Raw genomic sequence first — 27647 nt, forward strand, 5'->3', positions numbered from 1 at the left:
GCCCCATGTTCTAGTTGAGCATGAGAAAAATGGTTTTGTATTAACAGCCCCTGATTACAGCATTGAACTTCATGATGAAAAACCATGCAAGGTCCTTTTTCCTGTACTACTTTAGTCCAAATAACCATCAACTCTCTTTGGGCTGGCTGTAATAGCCCCCTATTTGAACCTCTTATCTCCTCAAAGCACACAGAAGTATCTTTCAAAAGCATAAATCAAATCTTACCACTTTCCAGGTGGGTGTGGTTGTGCACACCTGCAGTCTCGGTTACTGAGGAGTCTAAGGCAGGAGAATCATTGGAGCCTTGGAGTTCCAGTCCAGCCTGGGTAATGGAGAGAGATTTCCTCTCAAATAACAAAAACCAAAAAAATGAAAACAAAACAAAACTTACCACTTACCATCACATTCCAAATTAAATACAAAGTCCTTACTGTGGCCTCTAATGCTCTTGAACTCTGGCAGGTCTGGTATCTGGTGAGGGTCCATTTTCTGCTCCCAAATGGCACCTTTGTGCCACATCCTCACATGGCAGAAGACAGAAGGGCAAAGAGGATTCAAACCATGTGTGAAGTCTCTTTCACAAGGGCTTTAACCCCATTCATGAGGGAGGAGGCCTCATGACTGGATCATCTCCTAAAGGCCCCACCTCTTAATAGGATTGCATTGGATATTAAGTTTCAACATGAATCTTGGAGAGGACACTTCCAAACCCTAACATCGAGAAACAAGGAATACTTCAGTAACTTTCTTTGGGCCACAGACACAAATCAACCGATTTGATCAAGTTTTTCCAATGAAATGACTGACAACCTTAAACTGATCATTTGTGATGTCATGTAGGCTTTTTGGGATATTTATTTCTTGCAATAACCTTATTTATTTCTTGTAATAACCTTATTATGACTCCCATTTTACAAACGATATAACTGAGGCCTAAAGAAGCAAAATGACTTGTTCATAGTCACCCAGCTGATGTGAGAGCTGAGAACGAAAATCTCCTGATCCTTGATGTTCTACTATCCTGGGTCCTACTTTAATTGGGAAATTGAAACTCATTCAGCTCGTTGAATGCTGGGTCACTTGCTTGGTTACAGCTTCAGTGATCAGGGCACTTCACTCTTCAGAGTTCGTTTGTATACAAGTGAAGTTCTCCCTTTTGTAGACTTCTGTCTGTGTTAAGTACAAACAAACCAGAGGCATGAATGAAATTGGGAATGAAATTAATGACTCCTTTATGTCCCATGCCAGGGAATCATCTCAATAGTCTATGCAAGCTTAGCTCATCAACACAATATCAAACAGGCAATCACGGTTCCCCTGTGATGCCAGACAAAACAGAACTTTGTTCCTCCTACAAAAAAGAGCTCAAAATCACAGGTTTAAAAACCTCTTACCATTCAGTTTCATCCCACTACTGTGTTAAACATGCTTAATGAAAAATCTGTGCTGAGTTCTTTTCTGTTTTCCCACAGTGAAAGTCACAAGAATGGAAACTCAGTTCCAAATGTTTCCATTTGGAAATGAAGTTGAAAGGAAGCAGTCTCATAAGTATGTGTTAAGTGCCTATGGAAGCAGAGTCTCACATTCGAAGCAGTGACATTCAGAAACAAATCAAAACACATATTCTTGGCCTCAGAGGAGCTACCATTGTTGTTTGAAGAATGGAACACTTACCGTCTAATAGAAGAGTGAAAGCCTAACATACAAAATCAATTTCAAAACAAAGACTAGGACTTCTCAATTTAGAAGAGGAGATACTTGAATTTTTCTCACACATCGTCCCCTCACCAGGGCTCCTGAGTAGAACATTTTAGACTATGTAGGACATAGTCTGAAAACCACTGATCAAATCGGTACAGCACTGATTAAAGAGTAGGCATTGAATACCATGCCCATTGGGTGTTGATCCAGGAAAGAAGCTGGGAGCCCTAGTCTTAGAACCCACCTGAGGGTAGCCTAGAATGTCATTCAGGTATAGTCTTCAACCTTTATTTGCAAGGGCTGAAGTCCCTGGTCTTGTTCACAATCATCCTGCTGTATTTTGGTCTTCTTGGATGGCATATCTGGTGGGCAAACTCTAGAATTGCCAACTGTAAACAAGGAGTAAGAACAATCCCCCTGTCATCTGGCCATCCTACCCCATAGCTGAGGGGAGTATCAGCAAACCTGTAGCATTTTCTGGAGTTCACAGACTAGTTGTGTTCTCTTGATGGTCACATGCAGCACGTGGAGGATACTACACAATATGTTAATGATGGGTTTGAACGTATTTTCAGAAGCATAAAGTTTCCAGCTTTCTGTGGTATGTTTAAATTTAACAGGGACAGTGAGGTGGGCTGCCATCATAGCGGTTTGGGGGCCAGAAACATTTTATTAATCTATTTGAGGAGATCAAATCTAGAAACAAGATCGTGGGAAATGCTAGCATTTTTCAAATAAAAATGTTTGAAAGAAAGTATTAGAAAGCATCATTAGTGTTTAAGAATTTTTTTTTTTTTGGCCGGGCGCGGTGGCTCAAGCCTATAATCCTAGTGCTTTGGGAGGCCGAGGTGGGCAAATCACGAGGTCAAGAGATTGAGACCATCCTGGCCAACATGGTGAAACCCCGTCTCTACTAAAAATAAAAAAATTAGCTGGGTGTGATGGTGCGTGCCTGTAGTCCCAGCTACTTAGGAGGCTGAGGCCGAAGAATTGCTTGAACACAGGAGGCAGAGGTTGCAGTGAGCCAAAACTGTGCCACTGCACTCCAGCCTGGTGCCTGACGACAGAGTGAGACTCTGCCTCAAAAAAAAAAAAAAAAAAAAAGAATTTTTTTTTTTTTAGTTTACTCTAGCAGTCTGTTCATTCTTTCACCCTATAAATATGTAGCAAGTATCTGCCTTGTAAGTCCTGTAATGTGCTAAACCTTGGGATCACTTTCAAAGAGCTGGATGCGGTTTCCATGATGTCATACCAACCTGAAGATTTTCCAGGGCCTTTAAGGCCTTCACTTACTGTAATTTCTCCCCAGTTCCCTTCCACTCCATTTCTGAAAACATGTAAGCCTTTGGGAAATCCACCAGACCTGGGCAGAAGCCTAATTAGCCTTTTGGAGAACCCCCAGTGGCTCTAGTGGTCCTCATTGTTTTGATCTCAGCCTCCTGACCTGGTTTAGAGGCAAGTCTGGTGTTGCATGGGATAGCGTTTTATCATCTGCAGGTAGAGATCTGGCTAGTTCCTTGCATATGAGAAAAAGAGAACTGAGAAAGCCAATTTCAAATTGAGTTGGCAGAAACCAGTGTGCAGGAAGAACTATTCTGGCAGTTTTTAAATGATTTCCAAAGTATTTTGCATTTGAAAGAGGAACTAAACTGGTAAAATAAACACTTGGATTGTACAGAATGATTGATGGAGTTGTGTGGAGGGGTATGGGCAGAGAGAGCCTCTTCCTCCCCATACTCTGCCCTCCCCTCAGTTCACTTCACCAGAGCTCTCTGGGCTCCCTTTAGGAATGCGATATAGACTTAGCTCTCCCTGCACACTTGAGGGTGAGTTTCCCTGGTGTTAACTCTGAAAAATCCAGGAGGAGAGCATGAGAGTTTAAGACCTTAGCCTTTCTTATCTGTGATTCAGATCTGTATTTCAAAGAGGATTTACTCACATTAAAAAGAGAGAAGTCCTAGAAGATTCTGATCATGATGGAAGAAGAATTTGCGCTGTTCTCACTGATGAGACATAGAAAATTATTAGTTTTGCTTCCAGGAAAGAATGTAAACAATTGAGAAAACTGTGGATTCTGCAGTCACAGCAGGAAGAAAGTGGAGGAAAAACATTGAAAAGTAGAAAAATTATTAATAAGAAATGGAACCCCGTCTGGTTTCTATAACTTACTTCTTCTGACTCATAGATCTTATAAAAAGCACACCGCCTGAGTCAGAAATTTATTTTGGAGATATTACAGCTGCTCCCTTACTGTTAGAAGGCAGTCGTGAAAAAACTGTTTAAGACTGAAGACTTATAGCAGCATTAGAAATGGTCCAGGCCGGGTGTGCCTGTAATACCACCACTTTGGGAGGCCAAGGTGGATCACTTGAGGCCAGGAGTTCAAGACCAGCCCGGGCAAGACAGCAAAACCTCATCTATACAAACACACACCCAAAAAACAAAAATTAGCCAGGCGTGGTAGCACACACCAGTAGTTGCAGTTGTTCAGGCGTCGGAGGTGAGAAGATCACTTGAGCCCAGGAGATCAAGGCTGCAGTGAGCCATGATTGTGCCACTGGGCAACAGAGTAAGATCCTGTCTCAAAAATCAAACAAACAAAACAAAGCAAACAAACAAACAAAAAAAAAAAAAAGAAAAGAAAAAAAAAATGGTCCAAAAAAAAGGTGAAAGTACAAAACAGAAGTGTGGGCCCTCTGGCTACTACCATACTCAGAAAACTGCCTATTTGAGAATTAGGCCAATTCCTCTTATATATCCAAGAGCTTGAACTATAGTCAATGGATGTTCCATGTTGGTTTAGAATGATTGGTTGGGTGAAGAATTCTTTCAGAATAAGCTTTGTTTACGCTCCCAGGGCTTAACAAGCCCCATTTTTATCTCAGGCCTCAAAAAATTTTTAATGTAGAAATAAACAGTGGACAATTCATTATTGTTATACTACTTGATATGAAGGCAGATAAATCCTGTTTATAAGGAACAGAGAAACTGACCAGGAAAGTGGAAACATACAGCTCTAGGAATTGCACTTTATTTAAGCCTCAATTTAAACAAATTAGACTATGTTAACTAAGTTAGGAACAGTAATATATTCTCATCACATATGAGTCTTCTATAAGTTGTTTTGAAATAGAAGGTTAATAAAAGCTTGGAGGCTCAAACATTCAATTCTGTTCTGGTATTTTCAATATTGATTAACTATTTTTATGAAGCCCTTCATTGGGGTTTTCTTTTTTTTTTTTTTTTTTTTTTTTTTTTGAGACGGAGTTTCACTCTTGTTACCCAGGCTGGAGTGCAATGGCGTGATCTCGGCTCACCGCAACCTCCGCCTCCTGGGTTCAGGCAATTCTCCTGCCTCAGCCTCCTGAGTAGCTGGGACTACAGGCACGTGCCACCATGCCCAGCTAATTTTTTGTATTTTTAGTAGAGACGGGGTTTCACCATGTTGACCAGGATGGTCTCGATCTCTCGACCTCGTGATCCACCCGCCTCGGCCTCCCAAAGTGCTGGGATTACAGGCGTGAGCCACCGCGCCCGGCCCATTTGGGGTTTTCTTAAGACATTTTGGTGGTAGTAGAGGGGGTGAAATTAAGGCAAAAAAGAAAAACAAGTTGCTATTTCATTATAGGGGTGGGAACAGAAGAAGACTGAAGGGGTAAGGACCAGGGGTGAGGAAATGGGGCAGGCAATGGCCACTCATTGAGAAGATTTTGGTTAAAACAATACTAATAATAGCACACAAATGGAGTAGCTGTGTAGACGCAAGAGACTCAGGGAACTCTGTGTGTGTTGAAGGTTTGACTTACAACTATGCCCAACAGGGTTGTGGGATGGGAGGCAGAGGCATTGCGGAGAAATGCTGAAGGTTGAAGATGTTGGAGGAGGCTGAGTCCCAAGGAAATGAACTCGTGAGATGCGGGGCACAGGTGGAAGCTTTCATCCCACGATCAGGGAAAAAGGAGTGGCGTGGGGAGAAAGGCTTGTGCTGGGCTGGGAACTCGGCGCCGGCCTGGGCTCCGTGCCCAGCAGACTACCCAAAACTCACTTGGACTCAACTGGGTCTTCCCTTCTGAAGCTCTGTGCCCTTAGAATCCAGTTTGGGCCAGGTGCAGCAGCTCACACCAATAATCCTAGCACTTTGGGAGGCAGAAGTGGGTAGACTGCTTGAGTCCAGGAGTTCAAGACCAGCCTGGGCAACATGGCAAAGCCCCATCTCTATAAAAAATACTAAAAATTAGCCAGGTGTGTTGGCAGGTAGGCCCAGCTACTTAGGAGGCTGAGGTGGGGGATTACTTGAGTCTAGGCAGTTGACGCAGCAGTGAGCCATGATCATGACAATGCACTCCAGAGGGTGACAGACTGAGACCCTATCAAAAAAAAAAAAAATCAATTTATGCCACAGAGATCTGATCATATGCTTTTCTCCTTAAATACTTCAATCATTGTTTTTAAATTAAAAATCTAAACCTGAGAGCTAGCATATGAACCCAGTTCTGCTTCTCACTATTTTCCTCTAGCCTCTAGTCCACTCACTATGCTCTGGCCTCCCAGCGGTCTCAGTGTGGTCCCTGGACCAGCAGCAACATGAATATCACCTGAGAACTTGTTTGAAGTGCAAAATTTCAGGCCCTACCCTAGATGTAATGACTCTGACGCTCCGGAGGAGGGATCCAGCAATCTGCTTCTTAACAAGGCTGCCGGGGCCTTCCGGTGCAGGCTCAAGTTTGAGAACCACTGGGCTGGTTCTGCTGAACCACTGGCTTTTCCTTGCACCCCACTGTATGACCTCTCCAGGCCTTTGTGCATGCTGTTCTCTCTGACCAAAAGTCTTTTCTCTCTTCCACTCCTTTTTTAAAAGTCAAAGCCAGGATCATTCCCTCTAGAATCCATTTCCTGTTCAGCTATTTCATTCCTGATAACGATGACTGCCTCTGTCATCCCCACATCCACCAAAACCAGTGAAAACGTCTATCATTCGTGTGCCATGCTTTGCTGTCTTCATGGTTTCTGTGTCTACCTCCTCAAAAGACAGCAAGCTCCCCAAGGTGGTGGTTGTATTTGTCCTGGCAGACTGCTGGGGCTCAGAACATGTTTGTTGAGTTGACATGTTACTAAAAAGCAAAGGGCAGAGAGAGGAGAGAAAAAAAGGGAAAGCGAAGAGTGTGCAAACGATCGACAATTACCGCAATTAGAAAAGCTGGCAATGACTGAATTCTATCTACGTGCTAGGTTCTGTGCTAATGCTTCACGGGGACTGTGTCATTTAATCTTCCCAACAGTCCTGTAGGTGTGATCATCCTCAATTAACAAGAGATGGAAATTAAGGCATAGAGAAGTTACAGAATGTACTTAAGCTGCCCCTCAATGTACACAGTAGAGCCAAGATTCACACACAGTTTTCTGTCAGAGCCTATGATTTTTTTCTTTTGAGGCAGGGTCTCACTCTGTAGCCCAGGCAAGAGCGCATTGGCATGATCATGGTTCACTGCAGCCTCAACCTCCTGGGCTCAGGTGATCCTCTTGCCTCAGTTTCCCAAGTAGGTGGGACCACAGGTGCCACCACACTTGGCTAATCTTTAAATTATTTGCAGAGAAGGGATCTCACTTTGTTGCCCAGGCTGATCTCAAACTCCTGGCCTCAAGCAATCCTTCTGCCTCTGCCTCCCAAAGTGGTGGTGTTATATGAGATGGAAATGATCTAGGTAGAGAGTTAGGGTAAAGTGAGTCTCTGACAGAACACTTTCTTTCTAACAAAAAGCAGCTCAGAAGTAGCTCCCTTTCTAACCTCATGCAGTTCAAAGAAAGAAATCACTTCTCTTCTAACAGAGAACAGCCTGTAAAAACACAGATAAACAACTCAGGCACAGAAGGAGGTGGGGAGTCCGCAGGGTAATTGCCAAACTTAACACTCATACAATGGACCCCAGTAAAAACAGTGGGCCTTACTAAGCACATTCCTTTCCCTTTAGGCTCACTAAGATAGGGAAGCTAAAAGCAGATTCCGGGGAGATGCCTGCAGCTGCAGGAAGATGTCTGGGAACAGACAAAGAAACTCTCCCTCCCAGATAAGCAAAACAAAGCAGCACAGACTTGAGTCTGCCTGTGTGATTAAGGAATGAGGTGAGAGCTGATAGAAAACGCTGCTCTAGGGCTGGGCGCCGTGGCTCGTGCCTGTAATACCAGAACTTTGGGAGGCCGAGGCAGGTGGATCACGAGGTCAGGAGTTCGAGACCAGCCTGGCCAACATAGTGAAACCCGTCTCTACTAAAAATACAAAAAATCAGCTGGGTGTGGTGACATGCGCCTGTAGTCTCAGCTACTCCAGAGGCTGAGGTGGGAGAATCACTTGAACCCGGGAGGTGAGGGTTGCAGTGAGCCGAGACCACACCACTTCACTCCAGCTTGGGTGACAGAGTGAGACTCTGTCTTGAAAAACAAACAAACAAAGAAAACTCTGCTCCATGCAGATAGCACACCTGGTCCCAACTAAATCTTTGGGTCATAGTAAGATAAGATACCCCCTCCTCACTAGCCCATTTATAAAATCCCTGATATTTTTACTACAACCTGGCAACCCGCTCAGGACCCCTCTCTGTGACAGAAAGCTGCTATTTCCTGTTGCCTGTTAAACTCCTGCTCCAATCTCATTCTGTGTGTGTGTGTCCGTGACCTCAGTTTCCTCGGCCATAAGACCAAGAACCTTGCTATTTCCCCAGACAAATGAGGCTGCTTCATTTTGGGTCCCTGTCTAGGATTTGAAGGTGAATTCATTGGAATGGCGAGTAAAGCAGCAGACTCTCTACTTTCATTTCTGAGGCTTCTCATCTCCGGTTTTTATTCTCTCAAAGAACTATCAAAACATCGGCTATCTGTCAGCAGATTAATGAGTCAGAAGGGCTAGCCGCCAGTCTTAAAGACTCAGATGTGAAGCTTGCTGGGGAGGACTTAGTCGATCCCCCAGTACCCTCAGAGGGCTGGGAATGTTGGCTCTGCCCAAACCAGTTTCCTTTCGTGAAGAGCTTTGCCATTGCGTGGGGCTGGAATAGGTCCTGGGACAAATGAAGATTTCTGGCCAGGGCTACACCTTGGTATTGCCCGGAGGCTCCTGGACTGACCCCAGCCTCTGACTGCCCGACACAAGATTGCCAAGCTTTCCAATCGCAAATCTTAACTGTCCTCCTTTCCTTTCCAAGGTCACCATGTCACCCACCCGCTCTGCAGGCAAAGCTGCAGGAAATTTTACAGCCCAGGGAAATAATTCAGTTAGGCAGGCTTAGCGACCAGCAATTGCTGGTCAAGGGACTGCTGCTTTTGTGACTTTCTACAGACAGGAGGATTTCATGATTCAGATCTCAAAGACTGTTTAACTCCTAATGACAGCACTTCCTGGGGTTGAGTAGAAGGTTATCTCCCTATCAGGGAACGTCTCTCTCTCTAGGTTAATTCTTTTCCCATGTGAGGAGCCAGCACTACCCAGTCAGACTGGATAGTCCCTCTAGGAGGAGAACTAACTTTCTCCTGCCAGGAGGCATGCTGTAGGGATGAACTGCCACGTTTCAGACTCCCCGCTCTGTCCATATGGAGGCCTGCTATTTCAAAGCTTACAGCGCCACCTAGTGGAATGGGAATTCCTTCCGTAGGTAACCTAGTCTGCCCTTTGCCAAAAGCCTCTAGCTTTTCACTTTTTCTCCCTTTGGCATTCCTCTAATAGAGATCAAACTACATGCCCCTCTGAGAGTGGGAGAACTCTGCTTTCAGCAGTGAGGAGAAAAATGTCCTCCAAAACCAAATTTTAGTCTCAATACTCTCTCCATTAGCAGAAAGGCTATCATTTGACCCTATGTTCTCTTGAGACACCTGCAACTAGTATTTCATCTAAATAGAAAGGGGATTTTATGTTTGGAAGTAAACTGGAATCACCACCTAAAAATAAATTCTTTAGTCCAGTCCACACTAGTAGAGTATAAAGCTCAGTCCAGTATACTCCCTCCATTAACAGGCCTTGCTCAAATGCAACTGTTACATAATCTCTTTTGATACTTATCCATCAAGGAGCCATGCAGATTACACAAGACTGAGAGATCAAAGGACAATTAACAGGCAGAGGACTAAGGTCACATGGGTAAGTGTGACTATCACCATTACTTAGCTCCTCTGGGACAATGGTTTGAGGGTGATGCCTGCAACCACAGAGTGGCACACAGTGTGCTGGGACCCAGGGACCAAGGAGGGAGAACAGTCAGGGGGACACTCCCACTGTCATCCCCTCCATCCTCAGTCACACCAAAAAGAACAAGGAGACTGAGGGATACCTCTTGTCTCTTTTCTAGGATGGGTAGCAAGCCATCTTTGGTCTGCACTCCTCTGGAATACATTTTGAACCTCTTTGACCCTCAAACTCTGAAGTGTGGTCTTCCTACCATCTGAGGAATGAACAGAACCTTAACTTCCTTAAGATTCTGTTTCTTAACTCAGGAATGAAGGGAATCTTAACTTTAACTTATCCAACGATTAGATTTCTTCTGTAGGTGGAAGGGCAAATGGTCCAAGATTCCCTGTGTACAGGCTTCCTTTGCCCTGCAAGATAGCCCAGACCTTTTCAAGCATTAGACAATCCACTCAACCCTTCTAGTAGTCATATCGGGCAGGTCTGTGGAGAGTAGTTTCCCTAAGTCAGAAGAGCAAGTTTTGGTGGAGCCATTGGAGGCAGCTTCTAAGTGCCCCAGTCCTTCCAGTCCCCTTTATCCAGGGCCCGCTCCAACTGCTCCATCAGCTCCTCCAGCTCCACCATCTCCAAAGCACCCCACTGCCCCAGCTTTACTCCTACCCCTACAGGAAATGCCAGGTGGAAGGAGCACCACCAAGGTACATGTTCCCTTCTCATTGCAGCATCTAAGGTAAATAAATGGGCTGATTTCTTGGCAACCCTAATAGATATATAGAGGCCTTCCAAAATTTAACTCAGTGTTTGACCTCACAGGAAGGGATGTTATGTTGTTTCTAAGCCAAACCCTCACTGCAACTGAAAAGCAGACATCTCTGCAAGCAGCAGCAGAGTTCAGAGATGAACAACATGTCCCCTATAGTAGACCAAAAAGGAAAAGGGGAGATAAGGAAGGTGAGGAAATAACAGAACCACCATTTCCAGTAGGGAGAGCAGCTGTACCTCTTGACAACCCTGACTAGAATCCCTGTGACCCTGCAGATGAATGGAAAAGGAAACACTTTTTAATGTGCGTATTAGAGGGCCTAAGAAGGACTAGGACCAAACCTCTTAATTACTCTAAATTGTCCCTGTTGAACCAGAAACCAGATAAAAATCTCCCTACCTTTCTGGAAAGGCTGAGAGAAGCTTTAATAAAACACACTTCCCTGTCTTCCAGTTCCATGAAAAACAGGTTCATTACTCAGGCAGCCCCTGATATCAAAAGGAATTTGCTGAAACAGGCTGTGTCTAAAAATCTTTCTAGTTTTTCTCACTCTCAAGTTGAAACTTTGCAGTATGTAAATGACACTTTCCCAGTGCCCCAATCAAGTCAGTCTTAGCAAGGCACTAAGACTCTTCTCAAATTCTTAGCTAAAAGGGAAGATAGGGTCTCAAAATCTAAAGCTCAGCTCTGTCAAACTTCAGTAAAATACCTAGGCCTAATCTCAAGCAGAAGTGCAGGGGAATCAGAGGGGTGGAAAGCCTGTAGGGAAAGGACACAAACCTTCTGAAAAGTTGGAAGGTTCTTCAGAGCCCCGGGGGAGAATAGCTGAAGGCGGCTGTTCTATAACCCTGAGGCAGAGGCCAAGGAATAGGAACGAGGGAGTGGGGGGGAAATTACCTTAAACAGGCTTGTTTACTTACGTTGACCAAGAACTGACCTTTGATCATCCGTGTGCCTGACGCTCCCTCAAAGGAAAACCATAAATGTTAAGTACCTGCAGGTTGTGTTGGCTCCAGGTTTTCAGCATTGTGCCTGCATTGAATGAAAGCAAGCAGCTCCAGCTTGGTGGGGGCGCTCTCTGGCCACTAGAGCCAGCCAGTCACCCAGCTGCTCTTACACTGCATACCTGTGTCTGAGTACTGATTTCATCCATCTGCCAGGGTCTATGGGGCAGACATGGCACAACGGAACCAGAGCACCAGGTGAGGAAAGGATTAAGCCCGTTTCCTTGAACAATTACGAAAATTCTTGAGCATTACTGAATTTTGCAAACTGTGGGCACCTGGGTATGGTGAAATAGCTCATCCTTTTTACCAACCCATAAAAGAAACAAGCAGTTCCCTCACTTGGGAACCTAAAACACGAAAGCCATAAACCAGCTAAAGCAAGCCTTACTTGAAACACCAGTTCTCAGCCTTCCCATAGGGAAGGTATTTAATCTTTCTGTGTATCACAAAGGAAGAAAATAGCCCCGGGAGTTTTGACTAAGACTGGAGGTCCCTCTCTAGAGCCAATGAGTTCACAATGGGGGATAACTTAACTGTTTAACTCCACACAGTATAACAGGACTAGTGTCCTCTAAGGAAAGTCTCTGGCTAAAGACAATTGCCTCCTCAAATACCAAGATTTGCTGCTAAAGGGATCTGCAGTCCAGTTGAAAACGTGCCCCTGACTGAGCCCAGACACATTCTCCCAGAGAAAACTGGAGAAACTAACTGTGGACAAGCAGTGGTGCAAACTGGTGGGGAATGATAAGAATCACTTTATCTCCTCTGTAAAGTTTTATTTATGAAAAAAAAAATGTTCCTAAAGAGCACTCAGCTTAATTAAAAGTGGATATCCAACGTATGGATATATTTTAAAGGTCTTTATGTTTTTCTCTTCATAGATCTTGTTTCCCTGGAAAAGGTTTTTGGGGTTTTTTTGAGTGTTTTTTTTTCTCCGTTGACTGAATTCCTTTTTTCACTGTGTGTTGCCACTCTTGGAGCATGCATTAAAGACCCTACAAAGACTTCTGGTGGCCTGGGACTCCTTGGGAAAACAGAAAAGTTGCCACAAATCCCATTTTGGGAAAAATCTCTGTTTTCCTCATGGAACCTCTGGAATTAAAGGTGAATAAGTCGTTCTTAAAATCTTTGTCTTTCAGCTTTGCTTATTTATTAGGCCCTGGAAACTGTATTCCTAGCCCTGTTCTTAAAGGGTCTCACCAAGAGGCCAATAATCCAATTGGGAAATTAGCAAATGGAAAATCGTATAACTACTGGATCTTTTTCTGTTTGTCTGTGTGGCTACATATGTGTTATATGTGTAAGGCCTATTTGAAAAGAGCTCTAGTTAATTGGCCTAAGAAAAATAAGCGCTTGAATCAAATATTTTTAAAGAAAAAATAAAAGCTGTGGTATCTTTCAGTTCATAAAACTTTAATCTTCAAAAATAAAAACAGTCTTAGAAATTACTGATAAAATACAAATGTTTTCAAGATGTAAAAATGTGATCTAAATTATGCAGGTCAGATACTAGGTTTGATAAATGTTTTAAGGTTGTAACGGTTTCTTTAGCCTTTAAAAATTATCAAATTGCCTGCTTCACAATGGGTACGAACTGGGAACGTATGGAAGTAACCATGCCCCTAACTATGCTGAAAGCAGTCATACTTTATCTGCATCTAGCACATAATTAAAATTATCTACCAGCTTTTACATTAAAATTAAAAATTGCTAAGAGCTACCAGAATGACATGTAATTGAAACTACTGAACATGGATTTGCATGAAAGATGTTTAAAAAAATAGTGAAAGCTGGGGGCCGGGCGCGGTGGCTCAAGCCTGTAATCCCAGCACTTTGGGAGGCCGAGGCGGGTGGATCACAAGGTCAAGAGATCGAGACCATCCTGGTCAACATGGTGAAACCCCGTCTCTACTAAAAATACAAAAAAGTAGCTGGGCATGGTGGCATATGCCTGTAATCCAAGCTACTCAGGAGGCTGAGGCAGGAGAATTGCCTGAACCCAGGAGGTGGAGGTTGCGGTGAGCCGAGATCGCGCCATTGCACTCCAGCCTGGGTAACAAGAGCGAAACTCCGTCTCAAAAAAAAAAAAAAAAAAAAAAAATAGTGAAAGCTGTTTTTAGTTAAAGATCAGAAGGCATGGAAATGTACATTTTGCCTAGAAGGATTATATTAAATAAAATAAAGCAGGTTTAAGCACATTATTAAAAGATTGTAAAAATTAATCCTGCAAAGGAAACTCCCTCTGTGAACATATTAACTAATTTCTAAAGGGTATCATATAGTTTTATAAATTAAGCATTAAAATATGAGCACAACAAAGTTTTCTTAAAATGCTAATCTGCTCTTTAGCAAAATTTGTAGAGGGTTATAAAAGGTTTGTGTAAATCTCACCTCAATGGCCAAACCTGATTAACATTGAACAGGATTGTCTATAAAGTTTCAGTAAAAATCAAGGTTAACATTAATAGCAAATGAATGCAAGGGTGAAATTTAACTTTCTCTCTTGAATAGGATTTCATGTAATACAAAGGGCTGATGAATGGTTTTTGCTTTTTTAAATTTCTTTTTTTTTTTTCAAGTCTGTTTACAAAGCTACATTTATCAAACTACTGTAAGCTATAGATATGAAAGTCATTAAAAAATCCTCATCACTTTATATAGTCCCATGTAATGAATTCTTGTTTTGATTACCTTGGGCTAGCAATTTCATGAGTCCATTAGTTAGTTTCTTTATTACAGGTCTCGACATTCTTACCCAGTCCAGTGGCATAATTTTTTATTTATTTATTTATTTATTTATTTATTGCATTTTAGGTTTTGGGCTTTTTTAAATTTCTGACTCATCATTTTGGCAAAACAAAAAACTTACGGTAATCTAAAATTCTATTTTATAATATCAGGTGTTTTAAATTTTGAAGATATTTAGCAGGCTTCCCAAAGTCAAGGTTGTCTTTAGGTTGACAACCTTAGTCTCTAGGTTGTCTTTCCTAACCCCTAGGTTTTGGTGGTGCACAGGGCTCCTGGAACATCTGGAAGAGAGGTAAATAGGATTCTTTAACATGTTTAGGAACATGAAACTGCCAAAATGATGTCTAATACTCTTCAGGTTATATTTTAGGGAATAATATTAACATACGTTCCAAAACTGTATGGGGCGTCTAAGGTTCTAATGTCTGAATACATGCTATCAATCACAGTTAAGGTTGTTAGCTTATTGTAAGCCACAGAAATAACCAAATTTGTCAATCATATTCTTGACTGTAACCACCCTGCACATTTTGTCATTTACAAAAAATTGTTGTCTTGTTTGAATCTTCTTCTTCAAAAAACCTAGTTTACAATCGGCTGTGGAACTTTAACAGGTGCTCTTAAATGAAGGTTTTTAATAAAAGAAAATGTACAGGACTCATAAAAAGCTGAAATGTTTACGAATAACAAGCAGAACAAGAGTTAATGGAATGGACCAAACTAATAGAAAACTAAAGCAATATTCCTGATTTATTCTTGGAATATTGGTGACCCTTATTTTGTTTTTCAGAATCAAGGAAACTTTCTTTTTTTTTTTTTTTTTTTTGAGATGGAGTTTCGCTTTTGTTACCCAGGCTGGAGTGCAATGGCACGATCTCGGCTCACCGCAACCTCCGCCTCCTGGGTTCAAGCAATTCTCCTGCCTCAGCCTCCTGAGTAGCTGGGATTACAGGCACGTGCCACCATGCCCAGCTAATTTTTTGTATTTTTAGTGGAGACGGGGTTTCACCATGTTGACCAGGATGGTCTCGATCTCTCGACCTCGTGATCCACCCGCCTTGGCCTCCCAAAGTGCTGGGATTACAGGCTTGAGCCACCGCGCCCGGCCGGAAACTTTCTTAAATGCTTTTGAGAATTAAGTCAAATATACTCCTGTAAATAAGGCTTGGAGCATGTTTGCTTCTGTCTGCCTAGTTTCTCTGGAACTTGGAAACTAGTTATAAGTGTTATTGAATTACAACAATATAGTTATTTGCATCATCAATCCAACAAGGATCCTTTTTTTTTTTTTTTTTTTTTTTTTCCCAAACAAAACACCAGATGTTTTACCAAGGGTTACACTGCAAGGCTTTGACTTGCAGAACCAAAGACAGGTCCTTGGAAAAACTGGTCTCATACCTTGTCTACACAGTCTCTGTACAGGGTTCCTGACCTGTGGTGAGTAAAGAATGTCACTTTCTAACAAGCCCATAAACCCCATGTTCCTGGAACCTCAAGAAGAAAGACGTTTCTCCAACTCATAGGTATTTGAGGGTACAAACGCATGGCTGGGCTTAGCTTTAAAAAGTCCTATCCGAGATTCCTTGTGGAACCGAGTTCTATCAAAGCCAATCAGAAAGGCCTACATAGAGGCAACTATTCCTGCTGCACTTTCTGCAAATAATCAGGCCAAGTTTAAGACTAAAGTTTATTTTGCAAACAGCTGAGTCCTATCATAAGTTGTTTTTAACAAAAATGAGGGTTGAAGAGAGAGAAATTATGTTCCAAACCTATTGTATTCTGTGATATGATTTGGCTGTGTGTCCCCACCCAAATCTTATCTTGAATTGTACGCCCCAAATTGTGGGAAGGACCCAGTGGGAGATAATTGAATCACAGGGTCAGTTTCTTCCATACTGTTCTCATGGTAGTGAATAACTCACATGAGATCCGATTGATTGATAAAGGGAAACCTGTTTTGCTTGGCTCTCATTTCTCTCTCTTGCTACAACCATGTAGGAAATGCCTTTCGCCTTCTGCCATGATTGTGAGGCCTTCCTAGCCACATGGAACTGTAAGTCCGTTAAACCTCTTTCTTTTGTAAATTGCCCAGTCTCAGGTGTGTCTTCATCAGCAGTGTGAAAATGGACAAATACAATCTGTCATTGACTTCTAGTCTCAATAGTTGTTTTTAAGTTCTTGTATGCATTTTAAACTGATCATGATTATTCCTGTAAACCAACCATCAATCTCCAGCTGTGGCTCAAAGGAGACAGAAAGGAATGGGTAATGTAAAAATCTGGAGCAATGTTCTAGTTCTGGGCACTTATCTTACAAATCCTGCCAGGTAACCTATAACCTCGAGGTTCCCTTTTTTGGGAAGGAAAGTAAGACCAAGGAAGCTAAACAAAGCCAAGTCGCACACATCCACTTACGACAGCACAACCCATCTAAATGGCTCACAGTTATCAAACTGTGTTGACATGGTTACAGCCTATAATACCCCACTAATAATGGTAGTCTTAATACTCATATTTGAATCATATATTCTAAACCTCCTCGTAAAGTTTCTCTCTTCTTGACTAGGAACTGCCAAGCTTCAGATGATGCTGCAAATGGAGCCAAAAACAAAACCACCCTCCTACCAGGGATCCTTAGCTCCACCCCAGGAGGAGCCCTAGCTGCTGTTTCCATACAACGACCCTCTCCAGTGGAAAGTAGCCAGAAAAAGTGAAAGTAGCCAGAAGAAGTTGTCACCCAATTCCCCCTAACAGCAGTTAGGGATACCATTCCATAACATATTTAGGGGGAAATATGTTAAGGGGACGGAAAGAAATCATTTAGGTAGACAGGGTAAAGGAGTCCCCCAGCAGAAAACTTTCCTTCTAACAAAAAGCAGCTCAGAATAGCTCCCTTTCTAACCTCATGCAGTTCAAGGAAATCACTTCTCTCCTAACAAAGAACAGCCTGAAATATTAGGCTGTAAAAACACAGATAAACAACTTGGGCGCAGAAGGAGGTGGGGAGTCCCCTGGGTAACCGCCAAACTTCACCTCATACAATGGACCCCAGTAAAAACAGTGGGCCTTACTAAGCACGTGCCTTTCCTTTTAGGCTCACTAAGATAGGGAAGCTAAAAAGCAGACTTGAGGGAGATGCCCGCAGCTGCAGGAAGATGTCTGGGAACAGACACAGAAACTCTCCCTCCCAGATAAGCAAAACAAAGCAGCACAGACTAAGAGTCTACCTACATGGTCAAGGAATTAGGTGAGAGCTGACAGAAAACTCTGCTCTATGCAGATAGCACACCTGGTCCCAACTAAATCTTCCGGCCTTAAGAAGGTAAGAGACCCGCTCCTCACTAGCCCGTTTAGCTGTTTTACCTTTAGCCCATTAAACTCTTGCTCCAATCTTACTCTGTGTGTGTGTGTGTCTGTGACCTCCATTTCCTTGGTCATGAGACTAAGAACCTTGGTATTTACTCCAGACAGCGAGGCTGCTTCAGTGGGATTAGGGGCGTGAGCCAGCACTCATGGCCAGAGTCTATCTACTCTTAACCCTCTGGGCTAAGAGAGGAGGCAGCTTTGGAGCCATTATCAATATTCACAAGTTCAACAAACATTGTCTCAGCAACTACTCAGAGCCTGCAGCAAGCAGGATAGATTTGCTCTACTAGGGATGATGTTGGATTTGGATATTGAAAGAGTAGCATAAGCTCACAAAGCTGAGAAAGGAGGGAGGGAGAAAGATGAGATTCAGGGCAGAAGAAGATGCGGAAATGACTTAAAGGAAGCCCTACCATCTTGGCGAGTCTGGCAAAGAATGACTTGTCTCATGAGGCTGGATTGAGGAATGTTTGCCAGACAGTCTGGATCAACTCACTCTCATCTGTTCCCAGTGTTTTGCCTGTTCTGCAGATCTAGAAATAAAGCCACATTTCAAGAATTCCTTGAAGCTATGGTTCTGGATGTGATTCTGCCAATCAGATGTACTTTGCAAGGCCTACCCGTCTGTGGCATGCAGTGGCAGAACAGTTATTTTAATCATCACTTGCAGGCCGGATGTGGCTCATACCTGTAATTCCAGCACTTTGGGAGGCCAAGGAGGGTGGATCACCTGATGTAGAGAGTATCAGAGGAGGTAGCTGGGATGATGGGCACCAGAGGGGGAAGGACTTGATATGACATGCCAAGGTGTTTGGACTTTATTCTAATGGCGATGAAGAATCATTAGATAGGTTTAAACAGCAGAGAGAAACTGAGCAGTTTTACGCCATCTCTCTGACGGCTACATGAAAGGGTTCTGGTGGAGTAATACCAAGCCCCAGAGACCTGTTAGAAAGCAGTTACCCCAAAATGACAGTTTCTTTAATAAATGATGCTGGGGAAACTGGGAATTCACATGCAGAAGAATGAAACTAAGCCCCTATTTCTCACCATATACGAAAATAAACTCAACATGGATTTGAAGATGTAAATGGAAGACCTAAAATTATAAAACTACTAGAGTGAAACACAGGGGAAATGCTTGAAATGCTTCATGACATTGGTCTGGGACAGAATTTTTTGGATGGAACCTCTGAAGCACAGGCAACAAAAGTAAACATAGACAAATGAGATTACACTAAACCGTAAAGCTTCTGCACAGCAAAGGAAACCAGCAACAAAGAGGCAACTTACAGAATCAGAAAAAATATCTGCATACTATGCCCTGGTTTAGTGGGTTAATATTCAGAATACATAAGAAATTCAAACAACTCAATAGCAAAAAAAATTTTAAGACCCCATATAATCCAATCAAAAATGGGAATAAGACCTGGATAAACATTTCTTAAAAGAAGACATAGAAATATATATACATATGAAAATGCTCAACATCACTAATCATCCGGGAAATGCAAATGAAAACTATAATGAAATATCACTGCACCTCAGTTAGAATGCCTATTATAAAAAAAAAAAAAAAGACAAAAAATAACAATTACTGGTGAGGATGTGAAGAAAGGGGAACTCATATACTGTTGGTGGGAATGTAAATTAGCATGGCCACTATGGAAAACAATATGGAAGTTCCTTAAAAAAATAAAAATAGGCCAGGCGTGGTGGTTCACGCCTGTAATCCCAGCACTTTGAGAGGCTGAGGTGGGTGGATCACGAGGTCAGGAGTTCAAGACCAGCCTAGCTAACATGGTGAAACCCCGTCTCTACTAAAAATGCAAAAATTAGCCAGGCATGGTGGCTCACACCTGTAATCTCAACTACTCAGGAGGCTGAGGTAGAGAATTGCTTGAACTGGGGAGGCAGAGGTTGCAGTGAGCTGAGATCGCACCACTGCACTACAGCCTGGACAACAGAGTGAGACTCCGTCTCCAAAAAAAGAAAAAAAAAAAAAATTAAAAATAGGACTGCCATATCATTCAGCAATTCCACTACTGGATATATATCCAAAGGAATTGAAATCAATATGTCAAAAGAGGCATCGATACTCCTGAAACCTCTTTACTGCAGCACTATAGTGAGGGCTTAGCACAATAGCCAAGAGATGAAATCAAGCTAAGCATTCATCAATGCATGAATAGATAAAGAACATGTGAGACATATATATATATATATATATATATATGCAATACAATACTATTCAGTCATAAAAAAGGACAAAATCCTGTCATTTGCAACAGCATGAACCTGGAGGACATCGTGTTAAGTGAAATAAGCCAACCACAGAAAGACAAATGATCTCACTCACACGTGGAAGTGAAAAAAGCTGATCACGCAGAAGCAGAGGGTAGAACAATGGTGACCACAGGCTCCAGAGTGGATGAGAGTGGTAGGACAGGGAGAGGTTGGCCAATGGGTACAAAGTTACAGTTAGATAGGAAAAGTAATTTTTAGTGTTCTACTACACAATAGGGTGACTATAGCTAATAACAATGTATTGTACATTTCAAGATAGCTAGGAAAGAAGATCTGAAAAGTTCTCATCAGAAAGAAATGATGAAGTTTTGAGGTGATGGACAATTATCCTGATTTGATCATTATATAATAAATACATGTATTGAAACATGACACTGTACCCCACAGACATGTATACTTATGTGTCAATTATCAATAAAAAATGTTTAATGAAGAAAAAAGAAAACAGTTGCCCCCATCCAGGTGAGAAGGGATGAGAGCCTGAAATAGGGCAGTGACAATGGGATGGAAGCAAGACGATGGAAGGGTAAGATACGTTCGGATAGAAGGAGACAGACCTTGGTGACTGTTGGACAATGGAGGTGAAGGAAGAGTGAAGCTGAGGCTGATACCAGGGTTTTGGCTTGAGCAGTTTGGTGAACGACATTGCTTAGTAACCAAACTAAAGGAATCAGAGGGTGAAGAAGGTTGCCCGTGGGGGTCAGAATGTGATTAGTTTGATTTGGATTATGTTGAGTTTAAAGTGCCTGTTGTGTGGAAGATGTCTGGCAAGCAGAGAAATACACGTGTCTGGAGCGTTGAAGAGAAGTCAGGACTGGAGGTACCAATTCAAGAGCTGTGTGGCTCTAAGTGACAGCTGCAGCTATAAGTCTGAGATGGCCTGACCAGAGAAGAACGAGGGAACGGAGTCAAGCATGAAGCCGACGGAAGCGCCAGTGTTGTGTGAGTCTTCTGCAAAGTCCTTTCTGATGGAAGGCTCTTTGAGAATCGAATTCAAGAAATCTGAGGCTACAAATGCATGCCCTTCCCAGACATCCCGGACCTGGGTCAAAGATTTCCATTTCAAGACAAGAGAAAACCACTAAAGTGTTTTCTTTCCATGGCTGAAATACATTAACACCAACTAATTTCAAGTTTGGAAAAAAACTCATATTTAAGGTTGAGGTTGTCATTTCTACTCTCTAATACAGTAGAGCCTGTGCCCAGAAAAACTCCTGCCTGTCTCATCATCCAGGGAGCTTCCTTGTAATTATTCTACCAGGCCTGCGGGCGGGACAATGTCAGCAGGTTGAAATATGAGACATGCATGCAGGCATTGACAGATCAGGAGAGCTCTCCTACAAACTGCATGCCCTTATTATTGTTTTTAAGGCATGGGAAGTTGAATGTTGTCCTAATATCTGCTTCAGTTCTAGAAAAGGTTAAAAGATTGTTCGTATATAGTACTCCTTTCATTTCTATGGATTCTTATTGTGCTTCCCCTCAACTCATTTAAGTTGTTGGCTAGTAGAACCCACCTTCAAAGCATTGCTTCCTTGAACTTTAATTATTATAATTTGGAAAAGACCTTAGGCCAAAGAGTATGATATCAAAATTATCGGTTCTTTGGGTGGTCACTGGCAGAGTGCCTTCAACAGACAAGAATCCAAGCAAAAAGACCTTCAATTATAATACCTAGAAAGTACTGTGAAACTCAACAGAAACAAAAACAATCTCGTCTGAAGTTAAAGTAAATGATAGTATATTTGTCTAAATTAGGACATGTGGGTGCAGGATTAGTATAAGATCCCAGGATTAGAATGAATTCCGCCAAGCGTCTACCATTTTTCACCTTAATGTTCTTGTCACTGTTCACTGATATTCAGCATCATGGCCCTAAAATATTAAAGACTAGGTCCCATCAAATACAGATTCAATTATAGTCACTGGGCTGTAGTAACTAAGCCAGGCAAATGGGCAAAATGCAGGTTGGTAACAACATTTCCATTCTGGAAAAACAAAAAAATTTTTAAAATATGGCAAAATAGTTTTGATTTTTTTTTTTTTTTTTTTTTTTTTTGAGATGGAGTCTTGCTCAGTTCGCCCAGGCTAGAGTGCAGTGGCATGATCTTGGCTCACTGCAACCTCCGCCTCCCCAGTTCAAGCAATTCTCCTTTCTCAGCCTCCTGAGTAGCTGGGACTATAGGCTCCCGCCCGCCACCACATCCAGCTAATTTTTTTATTTTTAGAAGAGATGGGGCTTCACCCTATTGGTCAGGTTGGTCTGTAACTCCTGACCTCAGGTGATCTGCAAGGCTTGGCCTCCCAAAGTGCTGGGATTACAGGCGTAAGCCACCATGCCCAGCCAGCAAAATATTCTATAAGGTGAATTTCTTTTTTTAAAAACAGTCTTTTATTCTGAGATAAAGCCCATTTTTTGTGGTCAACATGTATTTCATTTGTAAAAAGAGTAGTGCCAGTAGATGGCTGGTTCAATTTCACTTGGCAAACTAAAAGTTGGCATACCACCACCAATTCCCAAAATAGTTTTGAAATTTTACTTGTTAGTGAAATGTTAAAGTCTAAGAATCTCCCCAGAGTAATGACTCCCTGTTGCTGATCATACTGGCTGGTGAAGTAGACACTTTACATAACTTACTAGAAATGGTTGATCCAGGGAATGAAAGGCTTACACAGGGCTCTTGTTTGTTTCCTTTCTCTGTTACCAAAATGTTAAACATTTTATAAAATTGTGATTTTAAAAATACCCCTATTTGCAGATGACATGATTGTATATTTAGAAGACTCCCTTGTCTCAGCCCCAAATCTCCTTAAACCAATAAGCAACTTCAGCAAAGTCTCAGGATACAAAATCAATGTGCAAAAATCACAAGCATTCCTATACACCAATAACAGGCAAACAGAGAGCCAAATCATGAGTGAACTCCCATTCACAATTGCTACAAAGAGAATAAAATACCTAGAAATACAACTAACAAAGGATGTAAAGGACTTTGTCAAATCACTGCTCAAGGAAATGAGAGGATGCAAAAAAAAAAAAAAAAGGAAAAACATTCCATGCTCATGGTTAGAAAGAATTAATATCATGGCCATACTGCCCAAAGTAATTTGTAGATTCAGTGCTAACCCCATCAAACTACCATTGACTTTCTTCACAGAATTGGAAAAAAACATCTTAAATTTCATATGGAACCAAAAAAGAGCCCACATAGCCAAGACAATCGTAAGCAAACAAACAAAAAAACAAACAGACAAAAAAACAAAGCTGGAGGCATCACACTACCTGACTTCAAACTATACTACAAGGCTACAATAATCAAAACATCACAGTACTGGTACCAAAACAGATATATAGTCCAATGGAACAGAACAGAGGCCTCAGAAATAATGCTACACATCTACAACCAACTGATCTTTGAAAAACCTGACAAAAACAAGCAATGGAAAAAGGATTTCCTATTTAATAAGTGATGTTGAGAAAACTGGCTACCCATACGCAGAAAGCTGAAACTGGATCCCTTTCTTATACCTTATTCAAAAATTAACTCAAGATGAATTAAAGATTTAAATGTAAGACCAAAAACTATAAAAACCCTAGAAGATAACCTAGGCAATACCATTCAGGACACAGGCATGGGCAAAGACTTCATGACTAAAATACCAAAAGCAATGGCAACAAAAGCCAAAATGACAAATGGAATCTAACTAAACTCCAGAGCTTCCGTACAGCAAAAGAAACTATCATCAGAGTGAACAGCCTACAGAGTGGGAGAAGATTTTGTAATCTACCCATCTGACAAAGGGCTAACATCCAACATCTACAAAGAAATTAAAACAAATATACAAGAAAAAAAATAAAGAACCCCATCAAAAAGTGAGCAAAGGATATGAACAGACACTTCTCAAAAGGAGGCATTTATGCAGCCAACAAACATATGAAAAAAAGCTTATCATCACCGATCATTAGAGAAACGCGAATCAAAACCACAATGAGATACCATTTCACACCAGTTAGAATGGCGATCATTAAAAAATCTGGAGACAACAGATGCTGGAGAAGATGTGAAGAAATAGGAACACTTTTACAGTGATGGTGGGAGTGTGAATTAGTTCAGCCATTGTGGAGGACAGTGTGGCAATTCCTCAGGGATCTAGAACGAGAAATACCATTTGACCCAGCAGTGCCATTACTGGGTATATATCCAAAGGATTATAAAAATCATTCTGTTATAAAGACACATGCACACATATGTTTATTGTGGCACTGTTCACAATAGCAAAGACTTGGAACCAACTCAAATGCCCATCAATGACAGACTGGATAAAGAAAATGTGGCACATATACACCATGGAATACTATGCAGCCATAAAAATGGATGAGTTTATTTCCTTTGCAGGGACATAGATGAAGCTGGAAACCATCAAACTAACACTAACATAAGAACAGAAAACCAAACACCACATGTTCTCACTCATAAATGGGAGTTGAACAACGAGAACACATGGACACAGGGAGGGGAACATCACACACTAGGGCCTGTTGGGGGTTGGGGGATGGGTAGAGGGAGAGCATTAGGAGAAATACCTAATGTAGATGATGGGGTGATGGATGCAGCAAACCACCATGGCATGTGTATAACTATGTAACAAACCTGCACAGTCTGCACATGTAACCCAGACCTCAAAATATAATAATAATTTTTAAAAACACGTATTTAAAATAAGCCATTTACATGTACAATGTCAAACCAGATCACCCCTGCCCAGCAGCACGCCCAACAGGGGAGTCTGTCGGGCTTTGCATACATGCTTCTCACAAACATCCCAGTGCAGGCCTTGGTTTAGGGTTCCATGTGCTAAGAATAGAGCATCAAAGCCTTTTCCGCTGAGAAGGATAGGGAGAGACTTGTAATGTCTATGTAGCTCCCAAAGACAGAAAGACTTAAGTTGATTAGAATAAGCTCTAAATCAGAAACTGGGTTTTCTGCCTTCAAAAAATCAAAGAAAAAATTCAAAATTGCTTTCGAAGGAGCAAAAAAACAATGCAGCCAGGCGTAGTGGCTCATTTTTGTAATCCCAGCACTTTGGGAGGTGGAGGCGGGCAGATCACTTGAGGTCAGGAGTTTGAGATGCCCCTGGCCAACATGGCGAAACCCCGTTTCCACTAAAAATACAAAAATTAGCCGGGTGTAGTGGCGCGTGCCTGTGGTCCCAGCTACTCGGGAGGCTGAGGCAGGAGAATCGCTTGAACCCAGGAGGCGGAGACCGCGGTGAGCCGAGATCGTGCCATTGCACTCCAGCCTGGGCGACAAAGCAAGACCCCCTTTCAAAACAAACAAACAAACACACCAAGACAAAAAGAAAGAACACCCCCTTGTAAAGGTTTTTAATACGCGGAGACGTAGCATCACCATTGTGTTTCTATTGTTATTTCCCAGAAGCCAGCAGGGAATGTTCTCTGATTAATCTGCTCCTGGAGCTGGTAAAAACACAGGAGGTAGCCAAGCGCATTATAATCATTAGTCACTGAGATAGAAACCCTCAGTTCTGTCACCAGGGGACCTAAAGTTTGCTTGGTGTAGGTGGGAGATGATGAATCTCTCTCGGCACCATAAAAAGACTCAGAGCTGCCTCCCGGAGTTAGTCTGTTTATGTAGAAAGAGGACAGCCCCAAGAGTAGATGCGATTTAAAAATAGTCACAGTTCTGCCCCAAGCCCAAATACACCATTTCTGAATGCTGCAGAACATTCAGGAAACAAGAATCATTCATAATTCTACCCCTAGAAGTTACCAATGTTATCAATGTTAACATTTTGATTAACATTGTAAACAGAAATCTCAACGTCTGTAAAATATCTTAAAGAGAGGTTTATTCAAGCCGATATGAGTGACCTCGGCCCCCGGGAAAACAAACCCAAGAAGCCTTGAGTAAGTGGTCCCGAGGAAGCCGCATGTGTTTGGGTTTATACATCTCAGGAGGGCAGGAGTTACAGGCGAAACAGAAATCAAACAGGGAAGGTATATATGAGTTCAGGAGAAAAGTCAGGCTATCTTGAAGCCGGGGACTTACAGATGTAAGCAGGGGTTTTATAGATTACAGGCGGATTCAGAGATTTTTAACACTTGCAGTTAAAGAAATAAGGCTCTAAAACGGAGTGAGCAGAAAGGACTGATTTTTAAAATATACACACATGTTATTTGGATTTTTCGCAATTACATATTATTATGTATCATTACCTTTCTTTCCTCTCTCTTTCTCTTTCTCTCGGTCTCTTTCCTTTCTCTCTTTCATTCATTCATTGCAAAACCAATGCAATCACTCTTGGGGGCAATGAGAGCTCGTCAGGATCAGGTGCTCCCGTGGGCACGTGCTGGGTGACCAAGCCGCTTCCGGGAGAGGGTGGAGCTCCGGCGGGGAGGCTCTGGGCGCAGGAGGCTGCGGAGAGGGGTCGGAGGCCCGCCCGGCGGGCTGCCCTGGGCTACTGGGATCCCACCCCGCTCTGCGAGGCGAGCCCGCGGCGCCCTCTGCAGGGAAGGGGGTGGCGCACGCGCGCTGGTCGAGCCGGCGTTTGTGGCGGGGTGCCAATTCTGGTTATTGTAACATCTGCATCCCCCCTTCACAGCGTGCAAGGTGCCTTCCCCTTGGCACTTGCTCTCCTGCGGCCCTGGGGGGGCTTCTGTCCTCCGCTGGAGGGGACACTGAGAATCGCCGTCCCCGGCAAAGGACGAAAACGCAACGGCGCCTGGCTCCATAGCGCCCTCTGCCGGGGCAGAGGTGCGGGGCACGCGGGCGGCGGAGTGATCCCGAGGATCCGCAGATCCCAGGATCCCCAAGGGAGGGGCTGCCAGCCTGGATCAGCCGTCGGTGGCTTCCTGAGACTGGGTTACGCCTATTTACCACTTCCCTGCCTCTCCGTCCATATTTCCCTCCACTTGTGTGTGTTTCTAAAGCAAAACCAATTATTATTTTTTTCTATTCTTCGAAGTAATGCTTATTCATTATAAAAATGGGGGGGGGAGCACAGAAAGCATAAAAAAAGAAAATAAAAATACCTTTAATCTCATCATTCAGAGATAAACACGTTTAGAGTATTTTTTTCTAGTGTCTTTTTCTATACACAATTGTACACCATGATAAGCATATATTTAAACCAACTGGGCAATGCTGTTGGAGGAGTCAGACCCGTTGTTGAACTGGCTCCAATGAAAACAGAATGGCCAAATGGCAGGGAGTAGGGGCTTTTGGCCTTAAAAACAGGGTTTTACTGTTTCTTGATTTGATAAACTGTTCTGGTTCCCAAGGAAGCTTATCTTTTCCTCCTCAGCGGGGGTCGCCTTAGCTGAAGTCACCCCTCGGCTGGGTGGTCAGTGGGTCCCAGGAGGAGAGAAAACTTGGTCTCAAAGTTCACTTTAATAACTAGAAGGCGGCCAGGCACGGTGGCTCACACCTGTAATCCCAGCACTCTGGGAGGCCAAGGCAGGTGGATCACCTGAGGTTGGAGTTCGAGACAAGCCTGACCAACAGGGGGGAAAACCCCGTCTCTACTAAAAATACAAAAAATTAGCTGCACTTGGTGACAGGCACCT

General features: G+C 42.6%; 1 long non-coding RNA gene across 1 annotated transcript; it reads right to left on the minus strand.

The window, feature by feature from the left end:
• Positions 1–226: 226 nt before the first annotated feature.
• On the minus strand, positions 227–26528 carry LOC141580289 (uncharacterized). Its single transcript, XR_012512470.1, has 2 exons — positions 26298–26528; positions 227–323 (listed from the first exon to the last, which is right to left on the minus strand). It is a non-coding gene; the product is annotated as an uncharacterized LOC141580289 (long non-coding RNA).
• Positions 26529–27647: the final 1119 nt, after the last annotated feature.

The sequence above is a fragment of the Saimiri boliviensis genome, chromosome 11, assembly GCF_048565385.1.
Source record: "Saimiri boliviensis isolate mSaiBol1 chromosome 11, mSaiBol1.pri, whole genome shotgun sequence".
NCBI lineage: Eukaryota > Metazoa > Chordata > Mammalia > Primates > Cebidae > Saimiri > Saimiri boliviensis.